The sequence below is a fragment of the Lynx rufus genome, unplaced genomic scaffold (assembly GCF_022079265.1).
Source record: "Lynx rufus isolate CCGP_SWC_20201006 ecotype Redwood Valley unplaced genomic scaffold, mLynRuf1.p SCAF_16, whole genome shotgun sequence".
In the NCBI taxonomy this organism is placed as follows: domain Eukaryota; kingdom Metazoa; phylum Chordata; class Mammalia; order Carnivora; family Felidae; genus Lynx; species Lynx rufus.
The window spans coordinates 9,482,944-9,504,020 of NW_025814830.1; the positions used below are offsets into that span (position 1 = coordinate 9,482,944).

The 21,077-nt window shown below is 46.3% G+C and overlaps 1 pseudogene; it reads right to left on the reverse strand.

Moving 5' to 3' along the window:
- Nucleotides 1–4,575: 4,575 nt before the first annotated feature.
- Nucleotides 4,576–20,525, reverse strand: LOC124511732 (uncharacterized; annotated as a pseudogene).
- Nucleotides 20,526–21,077: the final 552 nt, after the last annotated feature.

The following is a 21,077-nucleotide window of genomic DNA, read 5'->3' on the forward strand; positions in this document are numbered from 1 at the left end:
AGTCAAAAACTCCTCCTCCCCACCTATGCAAACATAAAGGGACACCCCTAAGCCTCGGGCAGTTGCTAACTCTGGGCCTGCCTACTCTCCCATCTTGAGAGTGTATTGTCCTTAATAAACTGCTTTGTGCTTGCTACTTTGCTTCTGGCTGCCTTTATTCGAGCGGGGTCCTCCTCACATAAACCTTTTGTAGGGAGCCAAGAATTAGATATCCATTCTCATGTCACAGAATCTCCCACCAGTAACAGAATGAGAGGAAATAACTTGCATATCATATATCAGATAAGGGGTTAATGACCAGAATATACAAAGAACTCCTACAACTCGACAACAACAAAACCAAATTTAAACCTGATTTTAAAATGGGCAAAGCTCTTGGATAGACATGTCTCCAAAGAAGGTATACCGATGGCCAATAACCACATAAAAAGCAGCTCCACATCACCAGTTGTGAGGGAGATGCAAATCAAAACTACAATGAGGGGCTCCTGGGTGTCTCAGTAGGTTAAGTGTCTGACTCTTGGTTTTGACTCAGGTCATGACTTTGCAGTTCATGAATTCAAGCCCCACATCGGGCTCTGTGCTGACAGTGCGGAGCCTGCTTGGGATTCTCCCTCTCTCCCTCTTTCTCTGCCCCTCCCCTGCTCATTCATTCTCTCTCTCTCAAAATAAGTAAATAAACAAAAAAATTTAAAATACAATTAGGTACTCCCTCGCACCAATTAGAATGGCTGTTTTCAAAAAAGCCCAGAAAGCAACAAATGCTGGAGTGGATGTGGAGAAATTGGAGCCTGGTGTGTTTTTGACAGGACAGTAAAATAGTGTAGCCATGGTGGTGATTTTCAGAAAAAAACTTTACATAAAAATACCATATGATCCAGTAATTCCACTTCTGGGTATATACACAAAAGAAGTGAAAGCAGGAACTGAAAGAAATATGTGTACACCCATGTTCAAAGAGTATTGTTCACAATAGCCAAAATATGGAAACAACCCAAATGCCATCAATGAATTAAGACAAACACAGTAGAATATCGTTTAGGCTTCTGACCATCCTGAGCAGCCTCTGTTCCCTGCCTGGCTGACTTTCCTGTAGTCACTGGCCTTTCCCCATGGATGGCACAAGGCAGGGAGTGGGGAGCTGCACAGGGACACTTGACAATAGAGTCCTTAGAGGCCTCGGGAAGGAGCTGACAAGACAGAACAGGCACATGGTAGGGACCCCATAAGTATCTGTTGGAACGGGGATAGAAGTGAAACTCCTTTTCCACCTTCTTAGCTAAAACCAACTTCATGTGTTAATTTCCTCTGTGTTGTCTTCGTGTCCCAATGTTGCCCCCTGGAGGCTATGCTGGGGGCTGCACCAGAGATGCTAACCAGGCTCCAAAGGATGTGTGGGCCCTGAGCCCTGGGCAGAGGTGGGCTCTGACCTCCAGGCTGAGGGGCTGGTCAGCCCAGGTCCTGGTCCCTGTGGGTCCCAGGCTTCCTGAGTCCATCCTAGTGCAGGGTAAACTCAGGGAGAGGACAGTTGTTGTCCAGAAGATTCCTGATCCAATGTCAGGAGAACCATCCATCCAAGGGGATATGTTGCCTCTGATGGTGGTCTCTGTTCCCAGAGTTCCAAAGGAAGGGCCAGTGAAGAGTCTCTTGGGGCTTTGGGGAGAATACACCTCAGAATTCCCTGTTTCCCCCATCACAGCACTGGGGCCTGTTGCATTCAAGTCACCTATGTCCCTGTCTTTGCTTTAGGCTCCCCATAGGACCCAGGAGCTAGAGCAGCTCCACCTGGAGACTCATCCAGGGAGTCCCGAGGGTCCCTCTGCTAGGGAAGGGGAGGCCTCTGTGGGAGCCTCAGCCCCTCTGAGATGGAAGCAAATTCAGATCCTAGGTTCTCCTGTCCCATCCTGCACGGCAAGTTCCTCTCACTTCTCAGGACTCCTTGGGGTGGTAAGATGTCTTCAGCAGACCATAGCCACGTATCCCCACAGATCAGAGACCCTAGGGAGGAGGAGTCACCTCCTGACTTCCTTGAGTTCCGAGAGGGGCTCTGACTTCCCCTGGTGGTAACTCCACCTGAGGTCAGGTCTCTGAGAGAAGATGAGGACACAGGCTGCCCAGGATCTCCAGGGATAGGTAAAGTGGCTCACAAGGTAGAGATGGAGTGGGGGATGTCTGTTTTCTGTGAGTGAATGGTGTCAGATGCTCACTGTTAGGAGGTCTCTGTCATCACTCCTCAATCTATGAGGAGTGAAGGCTTGTCCCTGGGACAGCCTCGGGTACTTGTTGGCCTCCTCCCATGAAGATACCAGTGCCCCTGTGTCTACAGGGGACAGGTTCTGACCCCCAGGTGTCATGTGGGGGTGACATGCTTTATGGTGTGGTTTCTCTTATCCATTTCACACATGTCTATTGACGCATGTCATCTGGCACAGATGGGGTTGCCTGGATATCTGGCCTGGCTGCCATCTCATCCTCTAAGACACTATTGATGAAGTAGTGTCTATTCAGAGTAGCCACTGGGCATAAGGACAGGACTGCCCCATTTCTCACAAGGGACTTAGTCATGGATGGATTGCACCCTGGCTCTGCTTGCTGCTCTCCCGGCTGGTACCTTGACAAACCTTGTCTTCTGTCTTCCCATTGCCCAGCACAGCCTCCAAAGCACAGGGATCTGGGCCCTCTCAGAGGCCCCCAGCCAATCAAACCCTGCACCTCATGTAACCTTCTTTGTGTTAGAGAGAAGGGCCCCGTTATAGCATCAAGCAGCCTCATGGGAAAGCACTTCCGAGCCAAAGTGACCCCCATGTGCTGGGACTGGTGTGTCCCATCTGGCCACATCTTGGCGGGTCGTCATGGGATCAGGGCAGAACCAGTGTGAGCTGTGCTCTGGAGCTCCAAGGAACTGCCAGTGAGAGCTGACTGCTGGGTTCTCGTCTTCTGGGAGGGATTCAATTTCCAGAACTTCGCGATATCCTTGGACCCAGCCAGAGACCAGGAGCTCAGGGCTCTGGTGGTGGTTGGGATTTAGCCACAAGGAGGTGCCTGGCTCTGCCCCCATACGTGCCAACCAGCGGCCCGAGCCTGTGCAGGGATAGTCCGGCCCATCTCCGCCTGCAGAGTGTGGAGGTGGACAGGTGAATGCTGAGGACACCAAAAGGAACTCACCCCTTAATGATGGAGCATCAGAGACTCTTGTGGTTCAGAGAGGGGCACAGGGTTAGAGGGCAGGGTGTCAGCCCACAGGTGCTGAGAATGAAACCCCAACACCAGCCAGTCCCCAACTAAGTCCATTTTGGGGGGTGTAAATTCATCCTTAAGGAGTGATGCCAAGCTGTATGATTCTGAGAGAAGCTCCTATGATATAATTTTCTTCTTAATATTTCTTCCAAATCCATAGTATGACTTTGCATTCATGGCTAAGATGCCTCTCAGGATGCTGAGAACATCAGAGGACGTGTCTAATGACATCACATGTCGATTTGCGGTCATGTATGTTTTTGCATCCCAATGTCTACAGAATTTCCCTCAGCCAACCTGGCAGTATAACCCAGTGGTGTCCTGATTTGTGGTTACACCCTTGGCAAAAACCAGTATTCCAGCTGCTGAGCCACGGGCAGCCATAAGTTCTTCCCCTCTAAATATGCCTCCTTCTGGACCTGAATGTGCCCTTTGTCCAAGCTGAGCCCTCCTGTCTCCTGTCCAGGGCCCTGTTTGCTCTTCCAGCAGCAGGAACCATCCACTAGAGGGCACTCACGCGCCTGCCTGAACTCCTGCTGACCATTTCCATCTCCTGACCAATGCAAGTGTTTACATTGCCACAACGCCCAACCCTCAAATACTCTTTAGATTTGTTCACAGTGTGGCTCAGTCAGTTAAGCTTCCGACTCTTGGTTTCGGCTCAGGTCATGATCTCACGGTTCGTGGGTTCAAGCCCTGGTTTGGGCTTTGTGCTGACAGTGTGGAGCCTGCTTGGGATTCTCTCTCTGTCTCTGCCCTTTCCCCTCTCTAAATAAATAAATAAATAAATAAATAAATAAATAAATAAATAAATTTTAAAAGCCCACTAAGATTAACAAATTGTGTTGTTTTAAGCCACTAATTTTGTGGTAATTTGTTACAGCTACAGTAGGAACTTAATCCCCTAGGAAGACTGGTTAGAATCGGTCACGTCCATGTAGGAAATGACGATGTGGACTCACGGTCAGTGTGGACAAGAAGGTGGTAGAGGGGCGCCTGGGTGGCGCAGTCGGTTAAGCGTCCGACTTCAGCCAGGTCACGATCTCGCGGTCAGTGAGTTCGAGCCCCGCGTCGGGCTCTGGGCTGATGGCTCAGAGCCTGGAGCCTGCTTCCGATTCTGTGTCTCCCTCTCTCTCTGCCCCTCCCCCGTTCATGCTCTGTCTCTCTCTGTCCCAAGATAAATAAACGTTGAAAAAAAAAATTTAAAAAAAAAAAAAAAAGAAGGTGGTAGAGAAATAGGAGGAACATTGGGGCAGGTTGGGGGGCCTATGGAGGCTTTGCTAACAGGTTCCACAAAGCACAGGGAGGAGCAGAAGAATTCAATAGTGACTCTCATGATTCTTGCTTCAGTAGCCAGGTGTAGGGAAAGACCTTTAATAGAAGAAGGAGATGTGTGCAGGCTGAGCCTGTGTGAAGACCAGAAGTGAACGTTTGAATTACATGTGCAGTTAAGGTGGCCAAGAGGGGCCGGGGAGCACTGGTTCAGCTGGATCCCAGCTTCTGTGAGAGGCCAGAGGGGAGTGGGAGGAGAGGATCAGTCCGTCCAGCAGGACACGATCCGCACGGTGTTCTCCTGGGCTGGGAGGTCTCCAGACTAGGTGGGGATGGAGTTGAGTGGGCAGTGGGACAGCTGACAGAGCACACGGACCGGAGCGAGGTCCCACCTGCAACAGCCCCTTCCTGAGCCACAGCCTGGGACGCTGTTTCCTGGCCGCCCTGCTGGTGGCCAGCACGGTGCTATCCATTGAAGCTAAGGAGTCAGAGTCACCGGTCAGGTCACTATTAACCACTTGCATCCTTCCCTCGTCTTTGTTTCCTGTGTTCAACTGATATTTCTTGCATGTCTCTACTTTATGGGTCTGAGTAGAATAAAATAATCCAAACTACATTTTCTCCTGATTATCTTTTGTTTCCAATTCCTCATGCTTGAATATACTAAAAAACAAACAAAAACACAAATAAAAATCCACCATCAGCAGGGTACTGGCAGAAGCAAACACACCATTACTCAAAAGCCTAATCCTCCCTTCTCCCCTCAGACACCAGGTGTCCTCACACGACCACGAATAAGAACATAGATGTTGACATATGTCCGGGGTGATCTGTGAGAGCCTGGGAGTGTGCACCTGCCAGCACGCAGGTTCTGTCTCACGGCGTCCATGGTAGCTCATCCTCAGAGACCCGTGACCAACCATGTTCTAGGAACCTTCAGGGTCCCCATGGGGGTCCTGTGCTGACAGAAAGGGAAAGGGAACAGGCCAATGCTGGGGCATAAGGAACATCCTCGGGTATCTCTGGTGACCAGCAAACCAGAAAACTCATTGGGTCCAGATCCAACACATGGACCTACAGGTACCCACCTGAGTCTCTGAGTCCAAGTGTAACACGTTCTATCAGATAATATGGAATTCACTCTGGGTTTCTGGGGACCGCACTGGCTTGGGTCACACGGAAGTATCATCTGGAGAAAAGAGTCACATTGGAAGTGAACTGTCAGCTGCCTTCTTTCTGACGATGACACTCAGCTTGTCTCACCTGAAACAAAGTTTATTTATTTATTTTTTTAATTTTTTTTAATGTTTATTTTTGAGACAGAGAGAGACAGAGCATGAACGGGGGAGGGGCAGAGAGAGAGGGAGACACAGAATCGGACGCAGGCTCCAGGCTCTGAGCCATCAGCCCAGAGCCGACGCGGGGCTCGAACTCACGGACCGCGAGATCGATCGTGACCCGAGCTGAAGTCTGACGCCCAACCGACTGAGCCGCCCAGGCGCCCCCAAAGTTTAAAGGTTTGGATTTTCCTGTCAACTAATTCATTTCAACACTGAAAGAATGTATGAATTGTCCTATTTCTCCAACACTGAAGATTATGAGGAACATCCACTGTACTTCTTCAGCCAGAACTCTTATTTTTTATGTAAATTATCATTATTTTTACACTTTTCTTACAGTCTTGCTTTCCTTGAAAGTATCCCCACTGACGGGTTTCCTGAGTCCAGCCATCAGAACTCCAGGACAAACCTCACAGGCCACATGCTAGAAAGTGCTGGAAAGGCATCCATCTCCAGCACCGCATATCCCCAAACACACTTGAAAAGTGCATCCACAATGCAAGGTCCTCACTGCTCCTTATCAAGATTTTGACTTGTTCAACACACAGAGGGCAATGGCACCATTTTATGATATTGGGGGAGGTAGTATTTCAGGGAAAACGTGAGGGAAAGAGAAACACTCAGGAGCTTCATTTTGGACGTAAAATACTGAAATACCCATCAGACAGCTAAGCTCTCCTGGACACTTGCTCTAAGGGGTCCTTCCTTGCCCTGCCCATAAAGGTGGGCTCATTTCTCTCAGTCTCCCCCATTTGTTATTTCTCTAGTCTTTTGTTTCATTCTGAACACCATCTCGTCACTTGTCTTACTATTTTCCAAAGTCTTGAAACTTTACAAGCCCCTTATCAATTCCCTTGTAACCCCACAGCCCCTGTTATGTACTTTCATCTAGCCCTCATCAACCATACTGTAATCACGTGTTTCCATGTGTTAATGAAAACCTATTCTGATAGTCATTACTCATGTTGAGGCACACTTTATTGAGGCCGATTGCTACAATGGCTTTGCAGTAGGAGGGACAGATTGGACTCAACTCCAAATCAACAAGACTAAATGGGACTTATAGCCAAGGAGCAGGGTGGGGCAGTCAGCGGTGGAAATTTACCAAGAAGGTAGAGTAATTCTTGCCAAGAAGACCTAACAAGGTTCTTACTGAAGATAGCGGGAGTGATCATGTACTACCTAGCAGATGCTGCTGGGGTGAGAATTTGGTCAGAAAAGGAGGGTGCTCAGATATCACGGGGGGAGGATTATGGCTCAATGGCCTTCACAGGTTTCTTGCTCAAACTGGACCTGAAGCCCAAGTCAGACCTCCTTAAGCAAATGGCTGAGACAGCCTGACTAAAGTCTGGTCCAGGAGAGAATCTTTGCTGCGAGTTTCCCTCCACCTCGTACAGTTCCCACGAAACCATGGTGTTCGGATAGAAAGACAGAAACAGACACAGAGAGAAAGGGATCAATTGGTACGTTGGTAAAAATCTTTAAGGACTTCTCAGGAAGATACAAGAGAGATTGTAAAATTTATCAGAGACTACCACAAAAACTATGCCAATGTATTTTCACATATGGATTAAATGAACAATTATCAAAATAAATGTCAATCACCAAAACTTACCTCAAAACAAAAGTCTTAATATGAATAGAGCAATAACCATTAAAAAATTAAAACGTGAGCCGCTGATTTCCCTCGGTCAAAAAAACAGTACCAGGCCCTGATGGTCTTTATGGGTGAGAGTTAACAAATCTTCAAGTTAAAGATAACCTTCAACAGACTCCTCCAAGAATAAAAAGTTTTACAAGAAGAATACTTCCTAGTCCAGTACGTGAGGCTACTTGAATAGCTTCATACCAAAACCAGATAAGAAAACCATGGGCCAATTTCACCTACAAATACGCAGACAATGGGTGCCTGTGTGTCTCTGTCACTTTAGGGTCCAGCTCTTGCTTTCGGCTCAGGTCATGATCTCACAGTCCATGAGTTGGAGCCTTGCATCGGGTACTCTCTAGTCTTTTCTGTGCTGATAGCACAGAGCCTGCTTGGGATTCTTTCTCTCCCTTTCTCTCTGTCCCTCTGCTGCTTGCTCTCTATCTATCTCAAAAATAAAATAAACTTTATAAAAACTCACATAAAAAAATCAAAGTAAATGTTAGTAAACCAAATGCAGAGTTAACAATAACAGGAAACAAATAGACAAAAAATTATCATGATCAAGTAGGATTTATTTTTTTTTAGTTTCTTTCTTTATTTTGAAAGAGAGAGAGAGGGACTGACAGAGATAGAGGAGGAAGGAGGGAGCTAGAGAGATTCTGAAGCAGGCTCCATCCACACTGTCAGCAGAGAGCCCAATGCGGGACTTGAACTCATCAACCATGAGATCATGACCCGAGACAAAGTAGGATGCTTAACTGACTTAGGCACTCAGGCACCCCTTTTTCTTGTTTTCATATTGACTATTGGATATACCCAAAATAATTGCTTATATCATCTGTGCAGGGAATGAAAGCAACAATTATTTTTTTTAAAAACTCCAGGGGCACCTGGGTGGCTCAGTTGGCTGAGCGTCTGACTTCGGCTGAGGTCATGATCTCACGGTTCGTGAGTTTGAGCCCCGTGTCGGGCTCTGTGCTGTCAGCTCAGAGCCTGGAGCCTGCTTCGAGTTCTGTGTCTCCCTCTTTTCTCTCTGCCCCTCCCTGCCCTTGCTCACACTCTGCTTCCTCTCTCTCTCAAAAATAAATAAACATTTTAAAAGTTTTTTTAAACTCCACCCCCCCCCACAGAACTCCCTATGAGTCTTTACCCAGCTCAAGGAAGAAGAGAAGCAGCACCTCACACACCATGGATGCTGTCACCAGTCCCCCTGCCAGCCCAACCCACCCCCCGCCATATTCTGCAAAATATTCCCCTACCCTTACACGTCTTCTTTTTCAACAACATGCTGTAACCTTAAAAGCCATACATTTCATATTGAGCGTTGTTGACCTTCACAAAAATGAAATTACACTGAATTTCATGCCACTTGCTTTGTTCAGGAAAAATTCCCAGGATTCACTCCCACAGGTGTGCCTGGATGGCGATGGTCTCCGCATCTCCCATCGTAAGAACTTATCACATTTTCTTTCACTGAAAGAAATGTGGTAACTGGTGAACATTTGGGATGTTTTGCTTTTGCTCATATGTTATACAAACACTGCCACTATGAATGTTCCTCCCCGTTCACGTCTGCTATGGCACCACCCAACTTCTCTGGGTGACATCTACAAGCTTTTCTATTGGTTTGTTTTTCTTTATTGCAAGGATCTTTATATATTGTGGATGGCATGCTTTGCCAACTATGTGTGCTGCACATCTCTTTCGTATAGTATCCTTTCTAAAGAGACATTAAGTGTAATATAGAACTCATATTTTTACCATTACATTGGTGTTCCTCTACCTAATTTAGAATAATTTCCCAAGGCTGTGTGTGTGTGTGTGTGTGTGTGTGTGTGTGATCAATTTTTCAGACTCATTTATAAAAACTGCCTTCTTTCCTCCACTTTATCTGTCAGGCCACCTCCCTTATGAAATGTCGATGTGTGAGTAGGATGGTGGCCGATGCCACATTCAGGTCCCCAGTGGAGCCACAGCACCAGTTTTCTATAGTGTGGCTCGGTGATCCATCTTGATATCTATCTAGTAGGGCCGTTGCCACCTTGTTACACTTCTTCGGGGCCCTTTGTTAAGCTCTTTAATTTTAGAATTCCCTTGTCCAGTGGAAAGAAAACAATGACAGTTTTTATTGGGAAGTTCGTAATTGTCCAGATAATTTGGGGAGAACAGCTCTTCCACCAAGCGCAGTCTTCCCGATCCTGACACTCCCTGGTATCTCTTTCCTTTCTGTTGGTGATTTGTCCTCTGTTAGTTATTGCCACTTAACAGCAAACTTTCATGTTCAGTCAAGTTTTAGGTGGTAAATAAATAAAGGCCTTGCTTACAAAGCTCTTTGTTTATTCTCCAGTTGCTGCTATAAATATTATTTAAATGACACTTGCTCTTATAAAGCAATGTCATTCAGCCTCACATATGAATCTCCTATCAGGCATTCTTGGGAAACTACTGTACTGATTCTGAGAACTTCTCAGATGTGAATTATGACATCGTTTCTGCACTTTTCCTTCTCAGACCTTTTCTTTTATGTGTCTGGCTCGGCGCGCTCAAGGACCCCATACGCACCCTTACAAGTCAGCGTTGGCAGCCCACCCGAGCCTGGCCGCCTGACCTTAAAATTACGTTTGCTCTACCATTTTGTACACACGCTTTATCAGTTTCAGAAAGTTTCATTTTATTTCTGTTGACGGGTTTCTGTCATCAAATGTAGCTGAATCTTACATAGAGTTTTTTTTAACGTTATCTTTCAAAAAGTCACATAATTTTCCTTCTTTCAACCATTAAAGCTGTGAATTACACTGATCTTCTCCTGTTAACCTAACTGCATTCCTGGACTAAACCTCACATTCACGCACGTGATCTTTTCCCTTCACTGCTGGACTGTGGTTCCTATTTCTGTAGGAGGTTTGTGTATGCTGCTCCTGGCCTGTAATTTTTCCTTTCCGTATTTTTTCTGGTTTGAGGGTCAAGGTTATTCTAGTCTCACGGTAAGAGCTGGGAATGTGTTCGCTCTTTCTCTCAAGAGTATGCGTAAGGTTAGAATAAGGTCACAAATGTGTAAAATCTCCCCATTGAAATGATGGAAATTTCAAAATGGTAACTCAAGTGGTGCCTGAGGGGCTCAGTCAGTTGAGCGTCTGACCCTTGGTCTCAGCTCAGGTCATGATCTGGCACTTTGTGAGTTGTAGCCCAGCACCGGCTCTGACGCTGACGGTGTGGAGCCTGCTTGGGATTTGGCCTCTCCTTTTCTCGGCCCCTGCCCTGCTTGGGCATGCGCTCTCTCTTTCTCTCTCAAAACAAATAGATAAACATAAGAAAATAGTAACTCAAGTTCGTATTAGGTTGGTTATTAGGACTCCTATCATGCTTTTCTTCTGGTTATTTTTTATTCTTTGCTCCTTTTTTCTGCTTTTAAGCATCTTAACATTTAAAATTTCCCCACAGGCTCCCCTGGGTTGCATCCTGTGTGTTCTCTGTAAAGTATTTTTCTGTCAGTTATACATATTGTGACACTGCCATTGTAGTTTCTCATTAGGCAGGAGTTTTACAAACACATGGTTTCCATTCAGGGAGTTGTTTTCAGCTTATACTTTTCATTCTGTTCTCTGACTACCGACCACAGGGTTTATAGAGCCTTCCATGTCTGTGCATTGATGAAAATTTGCAGTCTTGGCCCAGTATGTGGCAAATATTCATACAGTTGCCATCTGTGCTTGAAAAAAAATTTTACCACATTTTGTATATACATACACCAAGCTTCTTACATTGCTCCAATATTCTCTATCCTTCCTGCTAGATGAGCTTCCCATCGAGCTTGCCCTCTCATTTCTGAGAGGCATATGCTCGTGTCTTCTACCAAAAGAGTGGATTCCAGGTGGCTTTTTAAAGACAGGGAAGAGGGGCGCCTGGGTAGCTGAGTCGCTTGAGCGTCCGACTTTGGCTCAGGTCATGATCTCACAGCTTGTCAGCCTGAGCCCCGCGTCGGGCACTGTGCTGACAACTCAGAGCCTGGAGCCTGCTTTGGATTCTGTGTCTCTCTCTCTCTCTGCCCCTAAACAACGCCCATTCTGTCTCCGTCTCTCTCAAAAATAAATAAACATTAAAAAAAAATTAAAGACAGGGAAGAAAGAAAGAAAAAAAGGAAGAAAAAGAAAGACAAGAATTGACCTCATACATGTCTCCCAAAAAGCCTGCAAAAATTGTATTGGGAATGAAACCCATCAAGAGTTACCAAATTACTTTTTCCTACAACAGCATGTGAATACAGGTCTGCTTTCTTCCTCCGCTGAGACCCTGCCCAGCAGATGAAATGAAGGAGATTCCTAGAACAACAGTGAGGTACGTAAAAAAAGGACTTCAGAGGCTTTTCAAAGCCTGCTGCAAAAAATACTTAGCTTATGACCCATTTCTGTAAAATAAGAACATGAAACTATGTTACGGACTATTGATGAATACAAACATATATGAAAAGGATGGGTGAAATCGCTGTAAAAAGTCTCCTACATAGGATGAGACCCTCACCCACCAGCAAGTCGTTACCTCTGGCAAAGGAGGACAGCAAGGGAGAAGGCGCTGGTGTCCGATATGATGCAGCTTGTTGCCTTTTGTTTGGCAAAGGAGACCGGAGGCCAAATTCTAAAACGTTCACATCTGTTAAATCTTGGAGGAAACCGAACGGCTCACTGCACTATTTCGTCTACGTTTACTAGCTGGCATTCCACTGGAGACTTCAGCTTTCTTTGTCACCGTTTCTTTGTTGAAATCTAGAAAGCCTTGTTGATTTAAACACCTGACAATCTGGGGCGCCTGGGCGGCTCTGTAGGTGAGTGTCCGACTTGAGCTGAGGTCAGGATCTCACTGTTTGTGAGTTTCAGCTCCACATTGCGCTCTCTGCTATCAGCCCAGAGCCCACCCCACATCCTCTGCCGGCCCTCCCTGGCTCACTCTCTCTCGCTCTCTCTCTGTCTCTCTCTCTCTCTCAAAAGTAAATAAACATTGAAAAAAATATCTCGCAACAGAACCCAACAATCTGGGTTTCTGTTTTAGAGATTGACGGAAGGCTAAATCTAATGTTTACATGAGGCTGAAATGTTTTCATCTGTGTCAACGTGGCCCTCCCAGTTGAAGATCAGAAAAACAGCCACGCATCCACCACGTTCGGTGATCAACACTTACCTACAACCCTGATCGACAGTTACCTATGCCTTCTCCTTGCTTTGAAACTAAAAAAAGTGTTCTCCTCTGGTTGATTGCCCTCACAACCTTGAAGTGTCTAGATGGGACTCTCTATGTTGAACGAGTTCTAGACAGCTCCAGAGCAGAGAGACAGGGCTTCCTCCTCTCCAGACCTCAGAACACGAAAGCACAAACAACACTCCAAACCCCATCCATGATCAATCTGCATCACTGTGATGGAATCCATTGCTGTTCTGCTCCACCTTGGGTGAGCAGTGTCATGAACCTTGACCACGACAGAACCTTGCCTTCTAGGGGGGGTTACAGGGACCACAAAGGACATGTTTTTCAAACCTCCCACTAAGAGCAGACCGGCCAACCGGTTGAATTTTGTCCTCTTCACACAAAAAACCCCAAATCCTGCCTTTCCATCAGTGTAACCGTGGTCACCAAAACCCCCTTGTAAAAAAATCCCTTGAATTTTGTCCTCTTCACACAAAGAACCCCAAATCCTGCCTTTCCATCAGTGTAACCATGGTCACCAAAACCCCCTTGTAAAAAAATCCCCTTGTTTTTTTGTTTTTTGCCTCTGCCAAATGGCTGCTGGCACACGTGGGACAAGCTCGTTGGCTCCTGCCTGTGTGTAGGGGCGGGGCGTCAGAGAGTGACTGGTTCCAGAAAGTATAAAAGGCTGGCTCTCTAAGCTCTCTTCGGTCTTTTGGCCCGAAGCGAACTAGTGCAAACCTCCTATGCCCTCTACCAACTCAAACATGTTCAATATCAAACCTTGGGTCGTGGAATTCACACTGGAAATGATATCTAACATTGTCATGCATAAGATAACAATGTCTATACCAAACTTGTACATGACACGTGTTGAGGACCAACAAAAATTCACGGACTGGTTAAAAAAGATGTGCCACTTTCTGTTGAAGAAGACCATTGTTTACACCCTGAGCAGTCTTGCCTCTATTGTACACAATCTGATGGTCAAAAAGTTCTTTACAAATATACGACATTATTTTCGAGACGACAAGATGTTTCCTAAACCCACAGAAGTGGTTGTGCTTTAGCTGCTGTAATACGTGTGCATTCCAGGCTCTCTGGGGAAATACTTGTCATCTGGAAGAGAGCAAACTACTTTACCAGCTTACCTACACTGAGTGGACCATATATGTATTCTCAGCTCTCTCCGTGAGTCATCACTTGTGTTTCAAATGAGAAATTCTAAAAGGAATTACAAAACTACGATTATAAAATTATACCAGACTCACAAATAAGACCGCTCACAACTGTTCACTGTGAAATTGAATCACTAATGTTAAGAATCTTTAACAAGGAGCTCAGAGACCGCTGTAAAGATGGTCCTGTATATGTCCCCACCTAGATGCAACGTGACATCGTAGCCTGTGCCAACCACAAATGGGACATTCTGCAGCACTTCTCGGAAGAAAGCTAGCTTGCTTCCTTCTGCTGAAGGAGGCATAATTCTTTCCAAAACACTTAAACAAGCTTCGGGTTTTCCCTTGATCAACTCTTTCTCCTCCCAGCTCTGAGCTGTTTCTGGTCCTGGAGAATCTGTGTCTCCTAGCTGCCAATCTCTCGAACTTCAGATGAACTTTTCTTTTGCTTTGCAGCCTCGGTTCTTTCTGATTTGGCACACTGGACAAATAAACTTCTTATCAACACATGGGGTGTCTGAAGCCTTCGTGCGCCGCTCCTAGCCTGACTTCTTTCTCTTGTGTGGCTCAGGGTCTGTGGCCAGGACCCAAAAAGGAGGTACGAAAAATCTCAGTGATACCAAGGAGAGCTCGTGGTTGTGGGGGTAGGGTGGAAAAGGGAAGTTGTGAAGCCTGGGTGAGAATTGCTGAATGGAGATGGGGTGGGGGTGGTTTCCAAAGCTGAAACTCTGTGGTGAGTGTCCCAAGAGGTCTTTGGGGATGTCTCATCTCTCCAGCAGAAGGTCAAGGTGAGAGGAGTTCAAACAAGGTGCTGATTGAAGGCACCTTGACCAGCCTCAGGGCATTTGCCCAAATTTGGCCAGAGGAGAGCCAGGTGCCTTGAAGTCTGAGCTAGGGGGAGGTTTAGGGCCCCCAGAACTCATGTTCCAGGGGACTCATTCTCAGGTGGGGTGGTGGTGGTGGTGGAGAAACTCTGAAGGTTCCCACACAGCCCCCCTCGGGTCAGGAGAGACCCTGTGGAGGAGGAAAGGCAAGGAACAACCCTTTCTGGGGAAACCCGGGGGTCCTGGGGCTGACCTGGGGATGTGGAGCCTGCACTGCACTGGGGCTTCAGGCTCCTCGTTGCAAGGAGAGCTTGGAAATAGCAGCGTCCAGCTCGCCCCTCTCGATCCCAGGTCCCTCAACAAATAAGCAGACAGGGGACTGGGCCATCCTCGGCATCTGTCTGCTCCCTTGGAGACCCCACCCAGTCGTCTTCACACATGCTCTGCACCCTGTCAGGCAGCTGTGAGAGCTGCTGCCCCTGCTCCTGATGGTCAAAAGAGCCTTCCCCCACCCCCGCCCCCAAAAACGGAGTGGGAGTTTCCTCCAAATTAACAGACTTACCGTACAATGTTGCAGTCTCCCTTCTGATTTTATACCCATAAGAATTGAAAGCAAGTTTGGAAGAGACACTTGCACATCCCCGTTCATTGCTGTGCAATTCCCAGGACTCAGGAGGTAGAAGCAGCCCAAGGTGCAGAGACAGAGGCGTGGGTGAAGAAAGGGGCTTGTGTCCACACTGCAGTGTTGTCCAGTCTTTGACAAGAAGGTCATTCTGGACTCGCTGCTAAGTGATCTAAGCACGTCACAGAAAGAAAACTAGCCTAAGATTCCACTTATGTGAGGAATGTAAACTAGTCAAATGTGTCAAATCAGAGAGAACTGTGCTTCCAGTCAGGGTGGGGAGGAGGGAACACGGAGCTGTGGATGTAGATTTTCAGTCACAAAATGAACTCGTGCTAGAGACGTGCTGTGCAACACTGAGAATCTATATACCGCCACTGACCTATCCACCGGTTAAGGATTGATGGTAGTAAAGTCAATGTTGTGTGTTTTTTACTATCAGTTGGTATTGATTTCTTTCTTATTTTTACACTTGGTCATAAGAACATGTATTTCTGTCATGAAGAAATTACCTTTTCAAAACGGCTAGAAATTTCAGAAGACGAAGGTGAAAAAGGAACGAAGTAACTCCCAGTGTCCTTCCATTTCAAAAATCGTCTGACATCTGAGCCAGAGGACTCTGCGTCTATCAGTGACTTCCTCTTCATGTGTCTCAGAACGAGTTCAACATGCTTTACACGATCCGTTACACGTAAGACCGTTTCCAATAGCTTCTACCGTAAATCAAGAAATCCATTTATTCAAGTTTACTTACGGAGTATTAATCCCACAGAAAATTTTAACAGCCTCTTTTTCAAAAACAAAATCCTTGATGCTACGTGGCATTCTGATACATAATGATGTGGTTTCAAAGACTGAAAAGCATTAGGAGCGTATATTTGAAACTCAAGCACTTAGACATTAAAAATTGTAATACACAGAATTCTCTGTATCAAATATTCCAGAAAAATAAATCAGAATATAAACAGTATATAATCTCCTCTGGATTCCTCTTCCCCTTGAGTGACATAATATAACATAGGAATTTGTTTCAAAATACTTGTATGTACTTAATATCCCGTCAAAAACATGTCATTTAAAAAACCTGAAAAATGAGACCAGGAGAACTATGGGCAGAATGCACAAGAACAAAACCTCATGAGTTTCTAATTTCTAATGACTTCTATTCCTAGTGATTTCTAAAAGCTGTCTTCCTAATTTCCAAGGCAAATTTACACAACAGAGAAAAATAAGCACTCGGCTATCCAAGCTTTACAGCCTTTTTTTCACAGAGTGTGGCTCTTCTGCCAAAATTCAGCCATCAATATACAACCTCATTTCCTTTCTAAAGTGAGTGAGAACATATTCTACCTTAAATGGGACATCGAAGCAAATTTCCAAGAATGAAAATAGCACTCGAAAGTCTTAATTTCACGATTCAAATGTCAACAAAAGCAACAATTCCCCAAATCATGAAAGAAGGATGAAGTAACTGCATAGGAAAAAGTGCACATTTAAGTCTTCTTAAATATTACATAACAAAAACAGGTGTATTTATAACTTCAGTCTTCGGATGGCATACTTCACGAAATCATTATTCATTGAAAATAGACAAATGTTTACAAAGAACATTTAACTTAAATTTCATGGTTGCTTATTAAATGGTTGACCTGTACAGGGACATAAGAGTCCTGTCAAGATAGGTAATAAACTATAAATATAAACTATACCACAATGTTAAAAACTTCATAGTGCTCTATGGGAAAATCAATAAAGATAACATAATCTTTCTGGGGAAAAGTATTTAGCTTTACAAATAAATTCAAAATGTACATTTTACATATGAATTGCAGAATACATGTAAACCTTGTATTGCCACATAATCTTTGATTTTGTGGAAAACCATAAAAATGATGTACGTTTTCAATATATGGACATCAAAACTACACGGTTCACTTTTTTTCTTTTTTTCTTTTTTTTTTTTTTTTCGTTTTTACTTTTTCCTTTTCTGGCAACTTTGGATGCACTTTTCCGTTTTGGTTCCCAAAGGGGATTTTCCACAAATCCCAAAGCTGCACCTCTGTCCAGCTTGCCGGCCATTTTCTTGTCTCTTATTTCCCTGACTCTGTTCACGGATACCCTGATTCTTTCCAATTCCTGCTTTACTGGATGTTCGTAGAATAAAAACTCCCTGAGTTGCCAAATCAACCCCAAACGCTGAATTGCATGTGTAAGCAGAAGCGAAATCCACTTTTGCTTGTTGAAGGGGGCCCAACCTCTGCAACAACTCGTTTCTGGAAACAGACATCATGGTCTTCAGCATCTCATCCACACACCAATGGAATTCTCAAATGTGGATAAATACTCATGAATTTCCACTGGCTAGTCTTCCTCAATTTCTCCCCTGCCATTGTGACCACCTTGTTGGCCTTCTACTCCTGTCTCCGGGAGATGAAGTGTGATAGATTTCTTTAAGGGAGAAACTGGGGTGAAGAAGCCTGGGGCCCTTGAGAACTTCCTGCCTTCAAAGAAAAAGCTCAGGGTGTGACAAGTACACAGGGTCGGTGGTGAGCTTTGTTTCCTGTTCCCCGTCAGCCTGTTTCCGCCCCAGATGGTTGCTCGAGGGGTCTCTGAGCCCCTCAAGAGTCCACAGTGGGGAGGATGCTCAAAGCTCCAATGACTCTCCAGAGTTGAGGGGCGAAGGTGGGAGGGGAAGGGCCGGGCAGGGAAGGAAAGAGGGGTAGAGGAGGTAGCAGTGTGGAAGGGGGGGCAGATCAACACATTCAAGAGAGCTGAAGAGCCTAAGATGTGCCTTCAACATAAAAAAGGAAGGAGGGGAGAAGATGGCGATGGCCTGGAGCACGAGACTCTTGATCTGCAGTCATGAGGGCAAGCCCGACATAGAGCTTACTTTAAAAAAATTAGCATGAGACTTTAAAAAATTATCCATAAAACAAGGAAAACTGATGAGGAGGCAGACACTTTAGAGGAGCAAGTTGGGGAGCTCCTAAGTCAGGTTGTCTCTGTGTCTGTTGAAGTTCGCCTTACGTTTAAGGAAACCTTTGCCTTTGGGGTGGCTGGGTGGCCCAATCAGTTGAGCATCTGACTGCAGATCTCGTCGTGATCTCACGGTCTGGTCCGTGGGTTTGAGCCCCTCCTCGGGCACGCTGCTGTCAGCGCAGCGCAGAGCCTGCTTCGCATCTTCTGTCCCCCTCTCTCTGCCTCTCCCCTACTCCCACTCTCTCTCTCACTCAAAAATAAATAAACATTTAAAAAATAAAGACTACCTATACCTCAGTATTAAGAAGATAAGCGAAAGAAAAATAGGAAGAAAGAGAGAAAGGGAAGGAGAGAGAAAAATAAAACCTCTGGCTTTTCTGAAGATATTCAGCCGCACTGGTGCCCTAAAGGTGAAGCATGTAGCCGGCAGCAGCACAGCAGAGAGGAGGAGAGTCTCCTGTCTCTCGTCCAGAGATGGTTAAAACGAAGAGATCATGTTTCAAAATTCTAAAAATGTCTCTTGATGCCTTTCTCCCACTCATAAGCTCCAGCATAGGGCATAGTGGAAATCCCCTCAGAGCACGTGGGAGCTCGAAAGTCGCAGGAAATGGTTCCAGAGCAACTGTTTCTTGGGAAATCACCCATCCTTACCCCAGAGAGCCAGATGGGGCTCTTTAGACTGCCATCATTCTGGAGTCAAGGGTACCTTTGGGAATCACATTAAGAGACTGGATTTCTTCCCACAGTTTTTGGCGCTCATGCAGCCCTGAGCCGAGGGACCCACGATGGGCTCGGCAGCCCTGGGCTCCTTGAACTGACCTTCCCTTTATCGAGGAGTCTTTGCCTCTGGGGTCCACGGCGCCCCGGCATTCCTGCAGCTGGTGGCCTGAGACACCTTCCTGTTGGGGGCTGCCCTCCCAGGGACACGTGGGCAGGGATGCAGGGACGTGATGAATCTGAAGTCCCAGAGGAAGGAGCCTGACTCAGGACAGACCACGGAGGGGACAGGGTGTGAGGGGAACCACCACCCAGTGGGAACATCTCTCCTGAGGCTCCCCTGGGGATGGGCAGCCTGCATTGTTCTGGCTCTTTGGCCTCATCGTTCAAAAGGAGACATTTAACCATCAGAGCAGAGATATCATTTTGATGTGGATGACCTACCACCCCAGGGACATCTGAACTTGTCACGCAGCCCCACTGCAGCTCAAACAAGGCAATTATTATTATTCTAGCCCTGATATTCACACTATGAGCACAACCAGTTCTGGCTCCCTCCCGTCGGATGTTCTTTCCTGTAGTGGTGACCACTACAGGTCACCTTTGATAAGCCCTTTGTGCTGTGTGTTCTGTCTCAGAGTGTTCCCAGGAAAGCCCTGGCTTCTCTGTCAGGCACTACGCAGGGGAGATCTCTCTGGAACAGCACCAGCTCCTCTGGACGGAACCCCAATCATCTCTGCCCAACATGCTCGGAGGCTACTTAGTGATTTTTCACTTCCCTTTGAAAAAATGGGGAACTCAGTTGCTTTCTTCCCCATCACCAGGACACACAAACCCTTTCCCTTCCCTGTCTGGGCAATATTTTCCTAATGCCTGTCTCTAGTGTAGATGTTTCTCTATCTCTTTAATGCTATTCCTATTTGACCAGAATAATTATGATCACCCAGGCCCCCACCTTGGACTGTGGAGTCAAGAATGCGTATCTGAAGTACATTAGGGCTGGAGAACATTCTTGCAGTGACCTGGGCGGAGAGGGTGAAGGGGTGGAGACGCTTAGAGACCTATGAGGACACACAGTACCAAACACTAAACTCCTCCTCCCATCTTTCCAGATTACTCTGTGGTGCTGCCGCCCTCTGGTGCCTACAGTATGTAGTGCGGCCCTCGGTTGCCTCATTCCTGTCTGTCCCAAAGGAGCCCATCAATCTGTGGTCAGTCTTTGGGGCAGAACAGCTACAAAACTGGCAGGACCCAATGTAAAGTGAAAATGCACGGCTCCTTGGTCAAAGCAATTGAGAATTTCAAGATGTCAGAAGCACACAATGATGCCTAGCACAAGGTAAAATTTTTTTTCTATTAATCTCTGCACCCAACGTGGGGCTCGAACTCATAATCCCAAATTCAATAGTCACATGTCCTTCGAAGTGACACACCCCGGCGCCCAGCGCAGGGCGCTTGTAAATCACTGCAGGATTGCACAGATTGCAGCTGGTGAGGCCAGCCCTGCCTTACTGGACCAATGCCTGTATTCATCCTCCATGTGACTATCACAGCAACTCAAGCCATACAAAATTTACAGAAATGGGGAGCCCGGAGAGTATCTGTCTTTTCATCTCTAATGAGACGATTTTCTCTCTTTTAAAAAATTCACCCGCCATTTTGCTCTGGCCCAATCAATGACCCAACTGGACGTGATCCTAGCTTTGAAAATAAAAAATGAATGAAACACACTCATTATATAAAAAGCCTCTAGCCACCCAAACCCTGCACCTCGTGTACTTCTTCGTGTCCGACAGACTAGACCAGTTATAGGATCAGGGCAGCTTCATGGGAAAGCACCTCCAAGCTGCGGTGGTCATGGGGTTCGGGGAGAAACGGTGCGGACTGTGCCCGGTCAGGGCTCTGTGGTAGGTCTTCAGAAATAATGCAGAGCTTCCTGATCCATGTCAATGCTCCTGCACAGAGGACAGGAGCTCAGGGTTCTGGTGGTGGTCCGGATTGAGCCACAAGGGGGCGCACAGATCTCGCTCAGACCCCACACCTGCCAATCAGGAGCCTGCTCACATGTAGGTATAGCCCAACCCG